The 10,884-nt window shown below is 49.7% G+C and overlaps 1 pseudogene; it reads left to right on the forward strand.

Annotated features, from left to right (window-relative positions):
- Positions 1-2,411: 2,411 nt before the first annotated feature.
- LOC101046771 (F-box only protein 27-like) lies at positions 2,412-10,873 on the forward strand (annotated as a pseudogene).
- Positions 10,874-10,884: the final 11 nt, after the last annotated feature.

Here is a 10,884-nt window from a genome sequence, read left to right on the forward strand (position 1 = left end):
CATGCTGGGCCCCATTTAATTCTTTTCTGCATTTGCGGAGAGAATTCTTAGAAGGTCAAAAAGAGGTTTTATTTATTTAATTTATTTATTTAAGATGGCATCTTACTCTGTCACCTAGGCTGGAGCGTGATGGTGAGATCTCAGCTTACTGCAACTTCTGCCTCCTGTGTTGAAGTGATTTTCATGTCTCAGCTTCCCAAGTAGCTGGGATCACAGGCATGTGCCACCATGCCTGGCTAATTTTTGTATTTTTAATAGAGACAGGGTTTCACCATGTTAGGCAAGCTGGTCTTGAATTCCTGACCTCAAATGATCTGCCCCTGTCAGCCTCCCAAAGTGCTGGGATTACAGGCCTGAGCCATTGTACCTGACCTGGAGGCTTTATTTTTAATTATTTCCTTGATACTATGTAATTTGCTCATTATGCAACTGTTTATCATGTCTCCCCCTCTAGAACAGGCGTCCCATCCCCAAACTACGGCCTGCAGGCCGAATCCGGCCCCCTGAGGCCATTTATCCAGTCCCCCGACGCACTTCAGGAAGGGGCACCTCTTTCATTGGCGGTCAGTGAGAGGAGCACAGTATGTGGCGGCCCTCCAACGGTCTGAGGGACAGTGAACTGGCCCCCTGTGTAAAAAGTTTGGGGATGCCTGCTCTAGAAGGTTAAGTTCTTTGTGGGGAATAATCTATGTCTGGTTTTGTTTGTTGATGTTTTAAATTATGTATATGGCTCACATTATGCAAAGCCAAATAAAATATAGAGGTATAGAGACAAATCTCAAAATTTAAAATGTTTTACTTGGGCTGGGTGCAGTGGCTCACGCCTGTGATCCCCATACTTCGGGAGGCCAAGGCGGGCAGATCATCTGAGGTCAGGAGTTTAGACCAGCCTGGCCAACGTGGTGAAACCCCCTCTCTACTAAAAATACAAAAATTAGCCTGCATGATGGTGCACACCTGTAATCTCAGCTACTGGGGAGGCTGAGGCATGAGAATCGCTTGAACCAAAGAGGCAGAGGTTGCAGTGAGCCGAGATCGCACCACTGACCTCCAGCCTGGGAGACAGAGTCTTCGCTGTGTCTCAAAAATATATATATATGTTTTATTTGTAAAGTAATAATTGAAATTTGAGGCATGCACACAGACCACGTGGTCTTCAGTATTTTCAAAGAACAAAGAGGTTAGAGGTTTTTTTTTTTTTTTTTTTTTTTTTTTTTTTTTTTTAAATAAGAAACAGAAATGTTAGGTATTGTTTTGCAAGAAAGTTCATAGTTTTGGGGAGCTGGCAAGTTCTGATTGGTAAGTGACAGCAGATGGTAAAACTAGTCTTAGAGTCACAGCAGGTTGTTTCAGTACCAGTTAGACTGGTTCCAGGTTACACCTGGCAGTTTTAACAGCCAGCCCTGCAGAGAATCACATTCTTGGGGCAAATGGTATCTGCCCTGAGCGTTTCTTTCCCCCTGGCCTCTCAACTTTGTTTTAGTTGAGTATGACAAGAAGGATCCAATTCATATAATCAACTTTCATAATTATTTTTTCTGTTTATTGAGACAGAGTCTCACTCTCTTGCACAGGCTGGAGTGCAGCGGTACAATCTCTGCTCACTGCAACCTCAGCCTCCCAGGTTCAAGCGATTCTCCTGCCTGAGCCTCCAAATTAGTTGGGATTGCAGGCACCTGCCACCGCACCCAGCTAATTTTTGTATTCTTAGTGGAGATGGGTTTCACCATGTTGGCCAGGCTGGTCTTGAACCCCTAATCTCAAGCGATCCACTCGCCTTGGCCCCCAAAAGTGCTGGGATTACAGGCATGTGTTCCACACCCAGCCACAATTGTGTTTTTATTGGACAGAGCTGATGTAGAAGCTGAAATCAGGAATTCTGGAGCTAGGCTGGCTGGATTCAAATCCTTACTGGCCGGTGGTCATAGGCAAGTCACTTGGCCTCTGCCGGTCTGTTTTCTCACCTGTGAAGTGGAGGCATAATGGCACCTACTTCATGGAGCTGCCATCCTGGATGGCAGTAAAACCGTCCATAAAAGTTGGCTAGTGTTATGATTGGTTGTGGCACTCATTTTTAGCAGCCGGAGGCTGTTTTCTCCTGTGAAACGAAGATAATCATGCCCGACCTTAAAGGAGATGGAAAATTTTTAATGCGTTAGCGGATATGAGGCCTCCCACCCAGAAGCCGGACCAAAATAACAACGGTTGTTAGGAGCCAGGCATCTGCCGCTAACGAATTAGGAACATTTCAAGAGGCGGGCTGGAGAGGACGGCTCCCCTGGATCCCGGAGGGACTGGCCCCATCGCGGGAAGCAGGTTGGGTCTCCAGACCGGGAAGGAGTAGGTGGGAGGGGCTGGCCAGTAAGAAGGAGGATGCAGGGGTGGGTCAAGCTGGCTAGTAAGAGGGGAGGAGCCGGCGAGTAAAAAGCTTGCAGAGGGGTGTGGGGAGCTTGCGGCTTCCCGGCGAGGAGCGCCGCCAGGCCCCGGGGTAGGACTTGGGTTGGGGTGTTTGTGGGGGCGAGGGGGGCTGATAGCATGCAATTCGGGACATACACACAGACCGCGGGGTCTCCGGGATATCAGTGCTATCAAGGACGGGCTGGGGGATGGGTACCTGGGAACGGGGCCCAGGGGTGGTGAAGGTAGGGATGCGACTGGCAGAGGCAGGGCAGGCGGAGGCAGCTGGTCCCTGACGCCCTGACCCTTCCTCACCCGCAGCCACAGCCGGGCCTGGCGGGGGCATCATGGGCGCCTCAGCCTCCAGGTGCCTGGCTGCCCGGTTCCCCCCGCGCGCCGGAGCCGGAACCGGAACCCGAAGGGGCGCTGGACCTGAGCCAAATGCCCCGGAGCTGCTTTTGGTGGTGCTGAGCCAAGTCCCCCCGCGCACGCTGCTGGGGCGCTGCCGCCAAGTGTGCCAGGGCTGGCGAGACCTGGTGGACAGTCAGGCCCTGCGGCTGCTGATCTTGACCCGGGACCACAGCGCCACCGGCCGCGCGCTGCTGCAGCTCGCCCGCCCGCAACACAAGGCCCTGCCCGCTGGGCCGCTTCTGCGCGCTCAGACCCATCGGACGCTACCTATTCGCAACCCCTGCGGCCAAGGTGGGATCCCAGAAGAGGTGGTCCAGGGTGCTGGGAGCGGTAGAGGGGCCGGGCCGCACTGGGACGGGTGGGAGGAGTAGCAGGGGCGAGGCAGCATTGGGAGCTGATGGGAGGAGTCGGAGCGGCGAGGGAGCATTCGTAGGCAGGGTGCAGGGCTGGTGGGGCAGGGCTTCACTGGGAACCTGTGGGCGGAGGCAGCTCTGGGAGCCAGATAGAGGGGCTGGAGGCGCGGGGCTTTGCTGCAAATAGGTGAGACGGGTCAGAGGAGCAGAGCTTTGCCGTGAGCTGATGAGAGGGGACGGGGGCAGGGCCTCAGTGGGAAGGGCCGGGAAAGCCAGCTGCACTAGGAGCCCATGGGAGGGGCTAGGGGCGGAGTCTCACTAGGAGCCTAAAGGCAGGGGACTGGAACTTGGGTACTAGCCTTTTTTTATGTCACAGAAGGCCTCCGAAAGTGTATGGTGCAGCATGGTGGGGACGACTGGGTGGTAGAGGAAAACAGGACAACCGTTCGTGGGGCCCCTTCTCAGACATGCTTCGTGACTTCATTCAGGTGAATGCCCCTGCTATCCAAAGGTACGGCCAGTTGCTGAGAAAGGCCTGCCTGTTCTTATTACCCTGTCTCCATTCCCAGCTGGTGTTGCAAGAAGCAGATCTTGGACCTAGTGGAGGAAGCTCTGTGGCCAGAACTGCTGGATAGTGGCAGGATTGAGATTTGTGTCTCTGACTGGTGAGTGTGATGATTAAAATAGCCCCTTGCTAAGCACTGACTTCATGTCACATGACCATTTTAGGGGTGACTTAATTTAGGCCTCCTAACCCCTCCTTATAGATAAAAAAAATCTGAAGTTCAGGCCGGCCATGGTGGCTCTCACCTATAATCCCAGAACTTTGGGAGGCTGAGGCAGGCAAATCACTTGAGGTCAGGAGATCGAGACCAGCCCAGCCAACATAGAAACCTCGTCTCTACTAAAAATACAAAAAAAAAATTAGCCAGGTGTGATAGTGCGCACCTGTAGTTTCAGATACTTGGGAGGCTGAGGCAGGAGAATCGCTTGAACCCAGGAGGCAGAGGTTGTGGTGGGCCAAGATTGTGCCACTGCACTCCAGCCTGGGTGACAGTGAGACTCAGTCTCGGAAAAAAAAGAAAAAGAAAAACTGAAGTTCAGGGAGGTGAAGTGACAGCCACACTCACAGTTTTTGTAATTAGCAGAGTACACACCCTGAGCCTTTCTACTCATGCCCAAAGGGATATAGATTGGAAAGCAGAAGATGAGATCCAATACAGAGGCCTTGGGCCCAGCTCAGTCTTGTCTGTGAATGATTGAGATGTTCCTTGCCTTAGGAGGAGAAAATAGCAAAGTTGGCTAAGAGCCTAGATTCTGGAGCCAGACCTCCCAGATTCAAACCCTAGCTCTGTGGCTTTGTGGCCTTGGGCATGTCACAGCATAACCTCTGTTTCCTCTGTTTATAAGATAGGGCTCTTGCAAAGACAATTATTACATGGCAAGCACATAACAAGTACTTTATAAATGCGAGCATCTTTTTTGAACCTCGATCCTGGGGGAAGGTGTATTTCAGGCCTTCAGATCATTCAGAGCTTTGCAGGAAACTGAGAGGTTAGGAAAGGGGAGATGACAGGCTGGGCACCGTTGCTCATACCTGTAATCCCAGCACTCTGGAAGGCCAAGGTGGGCAGATCACTTGAGGTCAGGTATTCAAGACCAGCCTGACCAACATGGTGAAATCCATCTCTACTAAAAATACAAAAAATTAGCCAGGTATGGTGGTGTGTGCCTGTAATCCCAGCTACTCCAGAGGCCAAGGCAGGAGAATCTCTTGAACATGGCAGATGGAGGTTACGGTGAGCTGAGGTGACACCATTGCTCTCCAGTGTGGGTGACAGAGTAAGATTGCATCTCTGGAAGAAAAATGTTGGGGGCCAGATGACTTGCCCTGGCCATACAGCCTGAGCTTGGCAGAACCTGGCATAAGGCCCCGACTCAACAGACTCCAGAGCTTGTCCCTTTAGTGATGATCTTGCATCTGGGGTGCATGAAGACTTTCCAGGGGATTTATGACCCAGATGGTTTTATGGGAGTCAAATTCCAGGTCCACCACAGCCATCTGCCCCCTATTATAAAATTAATCTGCTATAGATTACATCTGTGTGGGAAGCATCATATGGTTCTCCTTCCCTAGTCTCTTTCTCAGTATCCCCCTTCTCTAGTTTTACAGGAAAAAAGCCCCTCACTGTGGTGTGTGGTCCCCAGATGTAAGGACTACTGGGGAACCAGGCAAAATGGCCATTGGAAATTTTGATCTTTAGCAAATTTTTTTTTTTTTTTTTTTTTTGAGGTAGTCTCTCTTGGTGGCCCAGGCTGGGTGCAACAGTGCAATCTCAGCTCACTGCAACCTCTGCCTCCTGGGTTCAAGTGATTCTCCTGCCTCAGCCTCCTGAGTAGCTGGGATTACAGGTGTGTACCACCACACCCCACTGATTTTTGTATTTTTAGTAGAGATTGGGTTTCACCATGTTGTTCAGGCTGGTCCCAAACTGCTGACCTCAGGTGATCCACCCACCTTGGCCTCTCAAAGTGCCGAGATTACAGGCATGAGCAACTGCACCTGGCCAGCAAATTCACATTTATAACTTTGCCCCCAAACTCCATCTCATTAAGAGATATATCTCCAATAAGAATTTTTTTTTTTTTTTTTTTTTTTTTTTTTTTTTTTGAGATAGAGTCTTGCTCTTTCACCCAGGCTGGAGTACAGTGGCATGATCTCGGCTCACTGCAACCTCCACCACCTTGCCTCAAGCGATCCTCCTACCTCAGCCTCCTGAGTAACTGGGACTACAAGTGTACCACCACCATGCTTGTCTAATTTTTAAATGTTTGTGGTTTTTTTTTCTTGTTTTTTCTTTTGAGATGGAGTTTCACTTGTCGCCCAGGCAGGAGTACAATGGTGCCATCTCAGCTCACTGCAGCCTCCGCTTCCCGGGTTCAAATGATTCTTCTGCCTCAGCCTCCCAAGTAGCTGGGATTACAGGCATGCACCACCACGGCTGGCTAATTTTTGTGTTTTTAGTAGAGACAGAGTTTTGCCATGTTGCCCGGGCTGGTCTCGAACTCCTGACCTTAGGTGATCTGCTCGCCTCAACCTCCCAAAGTTCTGGGATTACAGGTGTGAGCCACCGCACCTGGCCATATATTTTTTGTAGAGATGGGTTTTGCCATGTCACTCAAGCTGGTCTTGAACTCCTGGACTCAAGCAATCCTCCCACCTCTGCCTCCCAAAGTTCTGGGATTACAGTTGTGAGCCACCATGCCTGGCCAGAATTTTGTTTTTAATTATTACTCATCAAACTCTGTAACATATTTGTGTTGTTTTGGTCAATGGTGTACTATTTGATTGTAATAATCAGCGGTTTCCAAATTTTGCTGCACATCATAAAGGTAGCTTTTAAAACACACAATGCTGGCCAGGTGTAGTGGCTTATGCCTATAATCCCAGCACTTTGGGAGGCCAAGGCGGGTGGATCACAAGGTCAGGAGTTCAAGACCAGCCTGGCCAACATGGTGAAACCCCGTCTCTACTGAAAATACAAAAATTAGCTGGGCGTGGTGGCACATGCCTGTAATCCCAGCTATTCAGGACGCTGAGGCAGGAGAATGCTTGAACCAGGACACAAGAAGTGGAGGGTGTGGTGAGCCAAGATCACACCACTACACTCCAGCCTGGGTGACAGAGCAAGACTCAGTCAAAACACACATAAACACAATGCTCAGGCACCATTCATACCAATTAAATCTGAGTGTCTGAGTGTGAGAGCCAGGCATCAATATTTTTTGTTTGTTTGTTTGCTTGGTTTTTGTTTTTGAGACAGGGTCTCCCTCTGCCACCCAGGCTACAGTGCAATGGAGCAATCTCGGCTCACTGCAACCTCAGCCTCCCGTGTTCAAGCAATTCTCCTGCCTGGGCCTCTACTGAATAGATGGGATTATAGGCACCTGCCACCATGACTGGCTAATTGTTGTATTTTTAGTAGAGATGGGGTTTCACTATGTTGGCAAAGCTGATCTTGAACTCCTGATCTCAAGTGATCCGCCTCAGCTTCCCAAAGTGCTGGGATTACAGGGGTGAGCCACCATGCCTGGCCAGGCATCAATATTTGTGAGAAGTTTCAAGCTCACTACAAAGTTCAGGGATGGAATCCCTAACACCATCCTCACTTCTGAAACAGTATGTCAGAACAACACAAACATATTATGTCATTTGATGAGTGATAATTAAAAACAAAATCTGGCTGTGTATGGTGGCTTATGCCTGTAATCCCAGCACTCTGGGAGGCACAGATGGGAAGATCGCCTGAGTCCAGGAGTTCAAGACCAGCCTGGGTGACATGGCAAAACCCCATCTCTACAACTCCACCAACTGCAAGTTTTTGGGGACTTCCAAAACCACCTTCACAATTCAGTAATTCATTGGAAAACTCATAGAAAACTACTAAACACTTCCGGTTTATTACAGGGAAATGATAGATTAAAATCATCCAAGAAAAGAAGGGCATAGAGTAGCATCCAGGGGAAATGTCAGACACAGAGCTTCTGCTGTCCTTCTGCCATGGCATCAGGACATGTTATCGTGCTGGCACTGATGTGTGACAAGATGCATGGCATTTTGTTGACCAACAGAGTTCACTTGAGCCTCCATGTCCAGAGTGTTTCTTGGGTTCATCACATAGGCATGATGAATTGATCAAAGGCCCATGTGGTTAATCTTGGCATCCAGGTCCACTGATGTTCCCTGACTCCCAGCCCCCACCGTAAGTCACATTGTGGGTCTTTCTGGAGGGGCCAGCCCCCTCCCTGAGGCCATCTCTATGAGTGTGGCTAGCCCCTGCCCTAAATCACATTGGTAGACTATCCAGTACCCCCTGGGTCCCCATCAAAGATAGTCCTGTCTGACACAACACATTCAAGGGTCCAGAGATCACCTCCCAGGAGTCCCTTTAGAGGATTTGTGTACATGGGGAGGGCATTTGGACAAGGCAGGAAGGACTAGGTAGGCAGACACCCAAAGAGATGGGGTGGCAAGCCCAGCCTTCAAGGCCTCCCTCCTCCCACAGGTGGGGAGCCCAACACGACAGTGGCTGTATGTATCAACTCCTTGTCCAACTTCTAGATGCCAACCAGACTGTTCTAGATGAATTCTCTGCTGTGCCTGATCCCATCCCCTGGTGGAACAACAATGTCTACCTTCACGTGAGTCTCTGATGGGGGTTGGGGAAAGGATGTTGGGGGCCTGTGATGACCTATTGCTGCTAAACAAATCACCCCAAAACCTAGTGGCCTAAAATCAATGACAGTCCTTTGACTACCTCTTGTGGTTTCTGTGTGGGCTCACCTGGGTGGTTCTGGCTTCTGCCTCTCAAGGTTCGGATAGTGACATTCTGATGAAGTCTGGAGCTGCAGGGCAGGGTGGTGGGTGGTGTGTGTGCAGCAGTTGGTGGCTGGGAAGCATCTCTTCTTTCATTTAGTCTCAGAGCTTCTCCATGGGATCTCTCTGCTTGGGCTACTTTGGGCTTCCTCACAGCATGGTGGCTCCCACACAGTCAGAATGCTTATGTGTTTGCTTGGGGAAGAGGATTCTAGAGAAACAGGTAGAAGCTCCGTTGCTTCTTCTGACCTAGACTTGGAAGTCACTTGGCAAAAGTCACTCCATATCATTTTCACCACATTCTTGGTGACAAGCAAACCCACCTAGATTCATGGGGAAGATAATTAGATTCCCCACCACCTTTTTTTTTTTTGAGATGGAGTCTCACTCTGTCATCCAGGCTGGAGTGCAGTGGCATGATCTCAGCTCACTACAACCTCCGTCTCCTGGGTTCAAGTAATTCTCCTGCCTCAGCCTCCTGAGTAGCTGGGACTACAGGCATGTGCCACCACACCTGGCTATTTTTTTTTTATTATTTTTGGTAGAGACGGGGTTTTGCCATGTTGGCCAGACTGGTCTCAAACTCCTGGCCTCAAGTGAGCCACCTGCCTCCACCTCCCAAAGTGCTGGATTACAGGCATGAGCCACACTGCACCACCCAGATTCCACTTTTTGATGAGGGGAGTGGAAGATTCTACAAGATTCTAGAAGAACATGTGCCCCATAGGAGATTTTATAGCCATCCTTGGAAAATAACCATCTGCCAGAAGGCCCTAACATCAACTTTGGCGAGGAGGCTGTGGCATAATGGGGCTGGGCCCTTCCTCTGCCTATAGGTCACCCATGTGTTCTCCAACATCAAGATGGGTGTCTGCTTTGTGTCTTTCAAACACTGGGGCCAGGATACAGAGTTCTGGGCTGGCCACTATGGAGCCCATCTGACCAACTCCAGTGTGATTGTGCAAGTTTGTCTACCCTAGTCCAAGACCACCCTTCTTGCAAGACAGCCTGACTGCCTTCCAGGGCCTGGGACCATTGGCTGGGACCCCTCATTAACCAACTAAGCGCTTGTACCTCCCTGGCATACTGGGAATGCCTGTGTCCGATTAAAGGCTCTCATCTTCAGGTTCTAGAAACTACTAGGAGAAGCTTCTTCCATCATATCTTCCTATGACAGCTGCTGCTTTCAGGGACCCTGCTCTACTGAGGGGAAACCCACAGGTTTGAGCATGGGGGAACACCCGTCCTGGAGAAGAATTTTTCCCTCTCCTCTCTTCTCCTCCCACCCAAAACCCTCCGATCCAGCCCCAGGCCCCTCTCTCCCCTCCCCTCCCCTCCCCACCACTGACCTCTTGCCTCCTATTGTTTCTACCACAGTGATTTCCTTGGTCCCTTCAGGGAAGCCCTCCACTCATCTTGGAACTTAGATTCTCATCCTTAGGGCTCAGAAAGTCCCAGCCCTAAGGGTGTGAACCCGACCTCCTGGGGCTTCTGAGCTACAGTGCTGAGACCAGGTCATGCAGTTGAAAGTCAACATTAAAAAAAAAAAAAGTTTGGGCTGGGCATGGTGGCTCATGCCTCTAATCACAGCACTTTGGGAGGCTGAGGCAGGTGGATTGCCTGAGGTCTGGAGTTCGAGACCAGCCTGGCCAAAATGGTAAAACCCAGTCTCTACTGAAAATACAAAAAATTATCTGGGCATGGTGGTGGGTGCCTGTAATCCCAGCCACTCAGGAGGCTGAGGCAAGAGAATCGCTTGAACTCGGGAACTGGCAGTTTCAGTGAGCCAGGATCGTACCAATGCACTCCAGCCTGGGTGACAAAGAGAGATTCCATCTCAAATAAATAAATAAATAAAAATAAATACTGATACATGCTGCAATACAGATGAACCTTAAAAATACGTGAAATGAAAGGAGGCTGCATATTATATGAATCCATTTATATGAATTGCCCAGAATAGGCCAATCTGTTGAGACAGGAAATAGATTGGGGGTTGCCAGGGAGGAAGAGGTGGATGGAGGAGGAGGGCGATGCTCACAAGTACAGGGTTTGTTTGGGGTGATTTGAAAACTAGTTGGTGGTGATGGTTGCACAACATTGTGAATGTAACAAAACCACTGAATTGTATACATTTTTAAATGGCTAAAATAGTGAATTATACATGTATGAATTTTACCTCCATCAAAATGGGAAAAAATCTAAAGTTATAATGACAGAATGAGACATACTGATTTTGTAACAAAAAGACAAAAACAGAGCCAGGTGCATTAGCACAGGCTTGTAGTCCCAGCTACTCTGAAGGTGGAGGCAGAATGATTGCTTGAGCCCAGGAATTCAAGTCCA

The sequence above is a fragment of the Saimiri boliviensis genome, chromosome 1 (genome assembly GCF_048565385.1).
Source record: "Saimiri boliviensis isolate mSaiBol1 chromosome 1, mSaiBol1.pri, whole genome shotgun sequence".
Lineage (NCBI taxonomy): Eukaryota > Metazoa > Chordata > Mammalia > Primates > Cebidae > Saimiri > Saimiri boliviensis.